Source organism: Marmota monax, unplaced genomic scaffold (assembly GCF_021218885.2).
Source record: "Marmota monax isolate L192 unplaced genomic scaffold, Marmota_monax_Labrador192_F-V1.1 WCK01_AAM20220418_F8-fsc00084, whole genome shotgun sequence".
Classification (NCBI taxonomy): Eukaryota; Metazoa; Chordata; class Mammalia; order Rodentia; family Sciuridae; genus Marmota; species Marmota monax.
This window is the reverse complement of record NW_026694575.1, coordinates 7,831,426-7,840,770: the sequence shown is the minus strand read 5'-3', so window position 1 is coordinate 7,840,770 and position 9,345 is coordinate 7,831,426.

The window sequence follows — 9,345 nt, the reverse complement described above, 5'->3', positions numbered from 1 at the left end:
ACAGTGGTTTATGCTGTTTATTGAACACCTGCTGTGTACCTACCATGATGAGCACCACTAACCCTCAGGCCAACACCTTAGACCCTGGGCCAGGGGTCAGGCTTCTGTTTGCTGTGAGGACAGCACGCAAGGCCCTGGTGGCCTGAGGATGGCAGGAAAGAGAAAGTGGAGGGGTCTCTCCCCCAGGGACAATTGGGACCCTAGCCAGGGCGAGGGCAGGAGCAGGTTCTGGGAGCACAAATGAGAGCTTCAGAATCATGCTCAGCCATCAAAAATAGCATCAAGCGCCAATTTCGTGCCAGGCATGGTTGCTAAGAGACTTCACCAGCGTCAGTCATCTCAAGGCCACGCTGTGACGCCAGTTGGATTGTGAGCAGCATTTTGCAGATGAGAGGAGCACAGCAAGGACCTGTATTGGGTGCCCAAGACCATCCAATGGGCAAGAGAACTGGGACTTAAGGCCAGGTCTTCCCAGAGCAGAGAGGCCCCGGCAGGCCAGCACCCCGCCTGGGCAGGCCAGCACCCCACCTGGGCAGGTCAGGACTGCAGTGTTCGTTTCCTATTGCTGCTAGAAATCTCTAGAGCCTCATGGCTGAACAGCCCAGATTTACCATCTCAAGTTCTGAACTACAGTTCGGTGGTCCCTGATGGGTCTCACAGGGCCGAGTCAGGGTAGCAGGGCCTGGCCTCCCCCGGGTGCTGACTTAGGCTCCACCTCTGTCTCTGCAGGATGCAGCTCTGGGGAGGCTGATCTCACCCCTGCAGCTCCCGTGGGTCTGGGGTCAAGGGCCTTCCCCTGCAGCAGTGGTCAGATCTCTCTCTCTTTAGGCTCCGGGTTCCTCCTCATGGCCCAGCCTCTGCAGGCCGGAGGACCCGGTACTTAGTCTCTGGACATCTGGGCTTCTCCTGCTCCATTTACTTCCCAAGTGACCAGAGCCAGATCTAGGGGTTAAGCTCCACGCCCACCAGTGGGTCCCCACCCTGGCTGCACAGCAGAATGGCGCAGAGATCTTTAAAACCCACGGCCCTCGTGCCTGGAGGGGCTTCATCAGACTGATGGCACTGGCCTCTGTGGGATTTTTTTTTCTTTTAGCAATTAATTAACTTGTAAGTTATCATATGGTAAATTTTTTCTTCTTCTGGTGCACAGTTCTGTGAATTTTAGTGCGTGCGTAGATTTGTGAAAACACCAACACCATCTGGATATAGCACAGTTTCACACCCTGAGAACACTCCCGGGCTGGGGACACAGCTCAGGGGCTTCGTGTGCATAAGGCCCACCTAGGTTTGATCCCAGCACAGCCAAGAAAAAGATCTTCTTTTAAAACATAAGAGACTGTCTGTGCCATGCTCTGGGCTGAGCAGGTGTCGTGGGTGAGGAGGCTCCCACGCCCTTCCAAATGTGGTCTCCTCAGCTTGCAGCTGTTTATCAGGACTGACTCCAAACTAAGTGGAGGGGCCCCACCACGAGAATCTGATCCTGTCCATCCACTGGACATGGCCAGGCAGATTTCCTCTGCATCTGCTCTGAGCTGGGTGTACAGCCAGGAATTGGACACTCCAGAGCTCACTAAGGAGTCTTGCAGTCTCCACACAGGACCTGGATATCCAGATAGGTTTGAGGACACTCACAGCCAGGGGTCCAGGTACCAAACATGGAGTCCTGTCCTGCTCGGGCCTGGAGCGTCTGCCACTCCTCCACCTGCACAGGTGTCCTTTCCCTCGCCATCCACCCAACACTCACGACCCTTGTGAGCCAATGTGTCCCCTGCTCTGTGCCTGGGGACCCACCTGGGACAGGAGACCCCCGTCACTGCCTCGAAGGCTGAGGTTGGAGGAGAGTCAGATCTTGAACTCGGGGCAGATGAGCTGCTTGGGCAAGAGCGCTGTGCAGATGGCGGCAGAGGTGAGGAACTGGTGACTGAGGAAGCCCAGGGATAGGCCTCGGAGAGGAGGCCACATCTACAAGGTGGCCAGAAAGACAGACAGCAGCAAGCCAGCGCAAACCCACAGAGCCCGGAATAACAGGAGTACTTCAGGAGGTGACCTGGGGCCCCTCCGGACAAAGAGCAAGGCCAGGTCCAGCCCTGCACGCCCAAACCAGAGCCTGTGCCATCTCCGTAGGGGGCCTGTCTCGGAGTCATCCAGCCCAGCCCTGAGACAGCTGTGACTACAGCTGAGCCTCGCTGGGTGGGCACACACACGTCACCAGTGCCCGCTCTCACGGGTAAGGAGGGGTCAGCCATGACCCAGCCTTCCTGAGAGACCGACCGCCCTGCCCTGTGTCTGTAGCTGTGAGTTTGTCCCCCAGCCCTCGGCAGGGCTTCCTGCAGCCTCTGCGCAGCGCACCCAGCTTAGGGTGCTGTTGAGGTTCCGACACGAGATGCCCCTTAAAAGTTCATGAGGGAGACATGAGAGAAAGTTCAGAGGTGAGGTGATTGGGTCACAGGGGCCTCAACCTGATCAGGGCACTGGCCTTCTGCTAGGGACTAACTGTGCGGTGACTGTGGGCAGCTAGGCTGTGACATCCCTGGGACGTCAGCAGAGCTCTCTCTGGTTCGTGTGGCGAGTCCTGGCTGCCTTCCTCTGCCACACCCTCCCCCCTGATGGTCGGCCTCCCCTCAGGCTCAGAGCCGCGGCGGCAGCAGCCACAGAGCGAGCCTCTGGAACCATGAGTCAAATGGCTTCTCCCTCTAATTGGTCTATCAGGCCTTTTGCTCACAGTGATGAAAAGGTGACTGAAACAGGAATTAACCCCAGTCCCCTCAGGTCCCAGGGCAGGTGGGTCTGGGGTCCCCTCAGGTCCTGGGGCAGGTGGGTCTGGGGTCCCTCAGGCCCCGGGGCAGGTGGGTGTGGGGTCCCCTCAGCTCCTGGGGCAGGTTGGACTCCAGCTTCCTGGGCCGTCTCCCAGGGCTGAACATGCACTCTCTGTTCTTCGGCTTTGAACGGTGTGCCCAGACTTTAGGAGAGCCCCGTGTGGTGGGGACAGCAAGGCCCGGGGCCCCTGAGGTCTCTGTCTTAGATGTTAAGTCTCCCCTGAAGTCACCCCCATTCCTCTGTTGTTCCTGGCAGCCCTTCGTCCATTCACCTACAGACAGAGTGCCCAGGCTGGGGATTACCAGGAAGGGCCCTGAGCTCCCTGAGAGGTCCTTGTCTCTCCAGGGGAGGCCAGAGCACCTGTGCAGGAGTCCAGGGCCAGGGCAGTGGGCGGGTCCGAGGCCTGGAGAGGGGCATTTAGGGGCCTCGTGGGGGGTGGTGCAAGCAGGAGCAGCTCACTGCTGCAGGACAGAGGACAGAGTGAGGCATCAGGGGAGGCTTCACAGAGGAGCGGACGCCTGAGCCAGGCCCTGCAGAGTCAAGAGGAGCTGGCTGTGAAGATGGGTAGGAGTCGGTATTCTGCCTGGAGGGATCTGCGTGTGCAAAGGCACCACCTGTGGAGGAAGGAAGGGGCGGAGCCAACCTGCAGAAAACATTGGTTTGAGAGCAGCTGGCGTGGCTGGGTGGCTGGGTGGCTGGGTGGCTGGGTGGCTGGGTGGAGGGCGTGGCTGTCATTGTGCACCTGTTTAATTTCCACAGAAAGCTCCTGAAGCCAGGGGTCATTTCCCATTTTACAGATGGGAATTTGAAGCTCAGAACCAGGAAACCATTGGCCAAAGATCACCTAGCTGGTGAGGCGGAGTCAGGCTCAGACCAGCTCTGCCTGACACTGTGACCTCTGCCCCCTGCTTGAGGGCAGCCATGCCAAGGAACCAGTAGCTGGCAGTTCTCTTCTGGAATCTTCTATTGCCCTCCCTGCCAAGGTGGACATATCGGGCCTGGGCGTGACAGCAGCCTCCCCTGTGATCCCTCTTGCTGCCCGCTGGTGTCCCCCAGGCCTGGTCTCCTGTCACCAGGGTTGGAGAGGCTGCCGGAATTGCAGACATGGCCTTGTTTCCAAGGATGATCCTGTGCGTAGAGACAGGTCTCCTCAACCAGCGAAAGCACCCCGCGTTGGCAGGGGAGGGCTGCTGACACATTCTCCAAACCAAGCGGAGCCTAATTACAGGCCACAGTGCCCAGAGGAGAGGAGCACAAGGGGCTGGGCCACAGGGCGCGGTGCTGGACAGAGGGGCAGCCAGCATGGGTGGGGCTTGCGGGAGGCTCGGGCCGGCACCAGCTCAGCGTCTAGCTGCCTCCAGACCACACACAGGGCTCACAGGGCTGGAGAGCCGGACGGGAGAGGAGGAAGAGGATCCTCAGCCGCTCTGGTCACCAGCCCAGGGCTAAGCTGGGACTGCTCCCCCACTTCCTCCTGGGATCCCCACTGGCCCAGAGAGGCAGGCATGATTTGCTGGGTTTGGCATAGAAAAGGGAGGGTTCCAAAAGAGATCCACACCCCCAGGAGAGTGGAGGGGACCTGTCCCTGTCCTGGCTGAGCTGCCTGCTGTCTGCTTCTCCCTGTGTCCCTCCCGCCCCCCTGGGGAAGTGGAGGAGGAAGCAGGTCTCACACTGTGAGGAGTGAGAGGTGCAGGCTGGGCTGCAGGCCCATGGGGGACCCCATATCTGTGGGACGGGAGTCCAAGCATCATATGGATGTTCAGCACAGGATGACATGAGAAGGCCAGTGACCTGGGGACACCAGGGAACCCATGTGGGCTCTCGACCCCGCCTGTCTGCCCTTGTCTTCTCTTGCTTCCCTCTGCTGCAGGCCCTGGGGAAGCGAGCCTCCCCTGGCCTGTCCCTGCCTGTGACTCAGGCCATGCACCCTTCCCTTGGAGCATGGTGTCCCTGGAGGACAGCCATGCTTCCCACCTGGGCTCTGGGTCCATTGTCAGGGGTGAAGGTCAAATGGGATGATCTGTTGCCACCTAAGGCGCTTAGTCAGCCTTTCACAGCTCTTCACTGGAGACGCAAAGGCCTTGAAGACATTCTTGTTGCGAGCCTGGGGCTCTTTATTAATCCACATGACACTTGTCCCTGAATGTGAAGATGTTGGGAGATTTCAGTGTGTCCCCAGATTTCATGTGTTGGAAACTTAATCCCAGAAGTTCTGTGTGGGTGGTGTTTGCAGGTGGAGCCTTTGTGACGTGGTGGGACTGGACGAGGCCATTAGTGAACCCCCCTGATGGCAGTAGGGGCTTCGTGAGGACAGCAAGCAGCCTGAGCCACCCACTTGCGCTATCCCTCTCAGGCTGCCGTTGCTCGCATGTTGGGGTGCAGCAGGAAGGCCCGCCAGATGCCAGCGCCACTCCTGGATGCCCAGCCTCCAGACCTGCAAGCCAATCAGCCTCTGTGTGCTGTAATTACCTGGTCTCTGAGAGGTCACAGAGCAACTGAAAAGAGCCTAAGCAGACATTGTCACATTAGCTTGAAAAAAGTCTCCAAAATGGGCAATTTCTGGTGACAGTATCAAAGGAAACACAGGCCCATGGGCAGGGCTCTCTGGAACGCCGGCAGAGGAGCTGCCACACCAATGTGCACACACACAGGAGGGCTTCGCCACTCAGGGCTGGTTGACAAGGACAACTGCAAGCTCCACATGCTCAGAGAGGAACCCCTGCACTGAACCAGCAGTAGATCAGGTGGTGGTGCTGAGGGTCAGGGGAGGGCCTCGCACGCACTGTCCACCCCCTATGGCTGGCTCTGGCCTCACCGGGAAGGCGGAAGCAGCCGCATTGCCATGGTAACCAGGTACCCGCTTCCAGTTCACCTCTGCATTCAGAGCCCCTGACAATGTGCTGGGAGAGTGGGAGCCGTGAGCAGGGGGTTATGCCAGGAAGCTGCAGAGCGCGGAAAAGAAGGGGCCCGCATGTCCCCCACCTCATTGGTTAGCAGAACGCAGCATGACGGGCCAAGGACCAAACCCAGCCCAGGCCCCGGAGAGTCAGGTGCCAACAAAGCACACCTGGTTTGAGCTCCCACGGCATGCTTGTGCAGGGAGCACTCCTAGCCAGGCTTCGATTAGATCCAGATGGGAAACTCGGGAGATGACACAGATGGCCTGGGTGCCAGCGGCCTCCGTGTGAGGCTGGGCCTCTGTCTCCACAGTCAACCAACCATGGGTCAAAAGTACTCGTGAAAACACGGCACTTGTACTGAACACCTATGGACATTTTTCTTGTCATGAGTCCCTAAATGACACGGGGTAATAGCTACTTCCCCGGCATTTACACTGTATGAGGTCTGATGTGTCTTCTAGAGATGATTTAAGGTACATAGGTTACATCATATGCCACACCAGATAATGTTAGGGATTTGGGGGGACCCTGGAGTGAACCCCTCTAGATTTATGCTGAGGGAAACTGTACCTGGAAGAGACTGGAGAGGACTTTATGGAAAGGAGGTCTTTTGTAGTTTTAAAAATGTGATCAAGTTACATTATGTGCACAAACACAGCATCATGAATCCCACTGAAGTACAGTTTTAATGCACCAACAAAAAAAATCCAGATTCCCAAAGGCTCTTTCAGAGCTAATACTTTGGGCCTGAGGTTCTTGACCGTGGGCAGAGCTGTTGGGGGCACGGTAGCGTGCTGTGGCACTCACTGTGCTACTGACAACAGGACTGTGGCTCTGGATCCATCCTCACACCCAGCTCATGAGAGTCCTGGCCTTTCCTTGCCATTTTACCATCAGCCACATAATTAATTTAATATTTCTAGTAGCCACATTATAAAAGCAAGAATGGGTGCGATAAATTTTAGTAATATTATATTTAATATATTTGCAAAACAGTGCCATTACAACATGGAATTGAGGTACAAATGATAAATGCAACATTTTATATTTCTTTTTCTTCCTAAGTCCTATAGTGTGATATGTCCAACTTCTCTCCAGCACTTCTTGGTGTGGCCTGGAACTTTGTAAGTCCTCAGCAGCCACGTGTGGCTAGTGGCTCGTGGACACCAGAACTCTGGATGGTGGAGGTGGGCAGTCTGAGCTATGACTGCTCCATGCCAGTCTGGGAATCCAGCCCAGGGCTGTGGCACAGGAAGCACCCCGGGGAGGTGGGATGCGGCAAGCCTCTCAACCTCTAGTGGCATTTTGAGCCGATCACTCTTGGTCCTGGTCCGGGGCAGCAGCAGTCCTATGGCATGCTCACACCCTCCTCGGTCTCTACCGCTAGATGCCCTGGATTATGAAAGCAAATATGACCCCAGCCTTTGCTAAGATGTCCCCTGGAGGGCAACTCACCCCCACTTGAGTACCACAGTGCTAGGGTAAGTGGAGGAGAGAGGGGTGCAGGGGGTAGGGAGGCATGAGTGAGCAAAGAGTGGGAAGGCAGGGCTGAGGTTGGGCAGGTGGAATCAGCCACTAGGATGCCATCCCTCCTTTGCTTACTGTTGCTTCTCCAGCCCCATCAACCTCGTTTTGCTCTACGGGGCTGGACCTGGGCTGCTGACAACAGCATCCTGTGCGTCTCAGCCACTCCACAGCAAAGGCTCATTTGTATTCATCGTCATTAGCATTCGCTCCCAAACTCCCAGGGCAGGGCTCTGATTGGCCCAGCCAGGGTCACTCGTGGGTGGAAGGCAGGCAGGATTCCCAGGTCACACAGCAGGAACAGGGGGAGCAGGGGCGAGGCACTGGGAAGGCCAAACCGCTATCATCCCCTTCAAGGCAGCAGTGTACACAGGACGCAAGCGTGGGGCAGAGGGCCGGGTGGGAAGCAGCACGAGGCCAATTCTCCCCAGAAAACAGGTGCAGGAGCAAAAGGAAGTAGGACAGGACAAGAGGGGTGGCAGGGTGGGAATGGGCTCCTCCCCGGACATCAAGCTTCCTTACATGGAGAATTTTTAGTTTATTATACATTTTGTGGCATTCTCCCTGAGCAGAGCACTGGGCAGTTAGGAGTGTGCTGGTTGATTTTATGTGTCAAGTTGGAGGGTGATTTGGGGATGAGATTAACATTTAAGATCGCCCTTCATACCATGGGTGGGCCTCATCTGATCAGCCGGAGACCTAAAGAAGACAGACCAAGCAGCCCTGAGCGGGAGGACATTCTGCCCGAGCAGCCCTGAGTGAGAGGACATTATCCAGGATGCTGCGGTGGACTTCCTCTGCTCTTCTAGTCCAGCCTCCACAACCCACACTGCAGACTTTGAGCTTTATAGCCCCCACAACAGCGCAGGCCAGCTCCTTAGGACACACACACACACACACACACACACCCTCAATGGGTCTGTTTTTCTAGAGAACCTGATTAATACTGAACATTTTTATTAGCAACTTCTGATTTTATGTTTTCTGTAAGGGTGGGGGGGGGGGGATTCAGTGTTTAAAGAAAGCAGCAAAGTTAAAATGGCATTAGATGAGGATCTTCCTCAATCAGATATTGAAAATGCTAGAATATTGACCAGAGGGGACTTTAAATATGACCCAATTTGAGGCATGGGTGGGCCAGGGCAGGCCGCATCTGGTAACTGAGCCTGGGGGAGAAGGTGTGGCTTCTAGAGCAACAATATATATATATGGGCAGTGGGATTGGTTGCAGATTGTAGGGGACAAGGGACATCAGTGAGTCTGTCAGCTAAACAGTTGGGCTGGGCCCTAGGAATGGGACCTGGATGGCCCAGAGTGTGTGACTGAGAAGACAAGAAGGTTCTGTGACAGGGCTCCTCGGGACCTCAGTGCAGCTTCTCTTCACAGCAGGGACTCTGGGGCCAAACAGCCTCTGTGCACAGAGTCGCAGTGGCCAAGGTGAGCGGAGAGTACTCCTGTGGGCAGATCTCAGGCTGGGAGGCGAGGCATATTGGTGACTCCTCCTAAGACAAGCACGGAGGACTAGCCATGAGGCAGCAGCTGACTGTCATGGAGCAGACATTCTTGCATGCTGAGAGCTACAGCAGAGTCGGAATGAAGCATGGCATTTTTGCCAGAAGGGAGTGGTTGAGAGGTGACACCAGGGAGCCATTGAGATGATGATGGTTATGTTAAACTGTGTATTCAATTGTATATTAGACCCCTGCTGTCTGCCTGGTGCCCGCTACTTTGGAGTTCTCACGCTATTTTGGAGTTCTCGCAGGGATTCCTGGAGAGTTCGCATTGGTTGGGGAAGTGCGGGAGGAGGGATTTCCGGTTGGTGGTGTTCGCAGGAGTTCAGGCTATAAAAGAGTTCCTGTTTTGAACCTACAAGTGCCTCGTGGTGGCTTGGTTATTTTGTGCCCAGCCAGGCTGTGGCACATGCACATGAATGACAGTGGGGAGGTTAGGGGACAGAGAGAAGAAGGGACGCCCATGGCTGAATGACAAAAACAAGTCGGGACTCTGATTTCTGACACTCCCTCTCCTACCGTCCACCGGTCCTCAGTGCTGAAGGGGAAAATGCTGAAGGAAGCACAGACCTGCTGGCCAGGTTCAAGAGCAC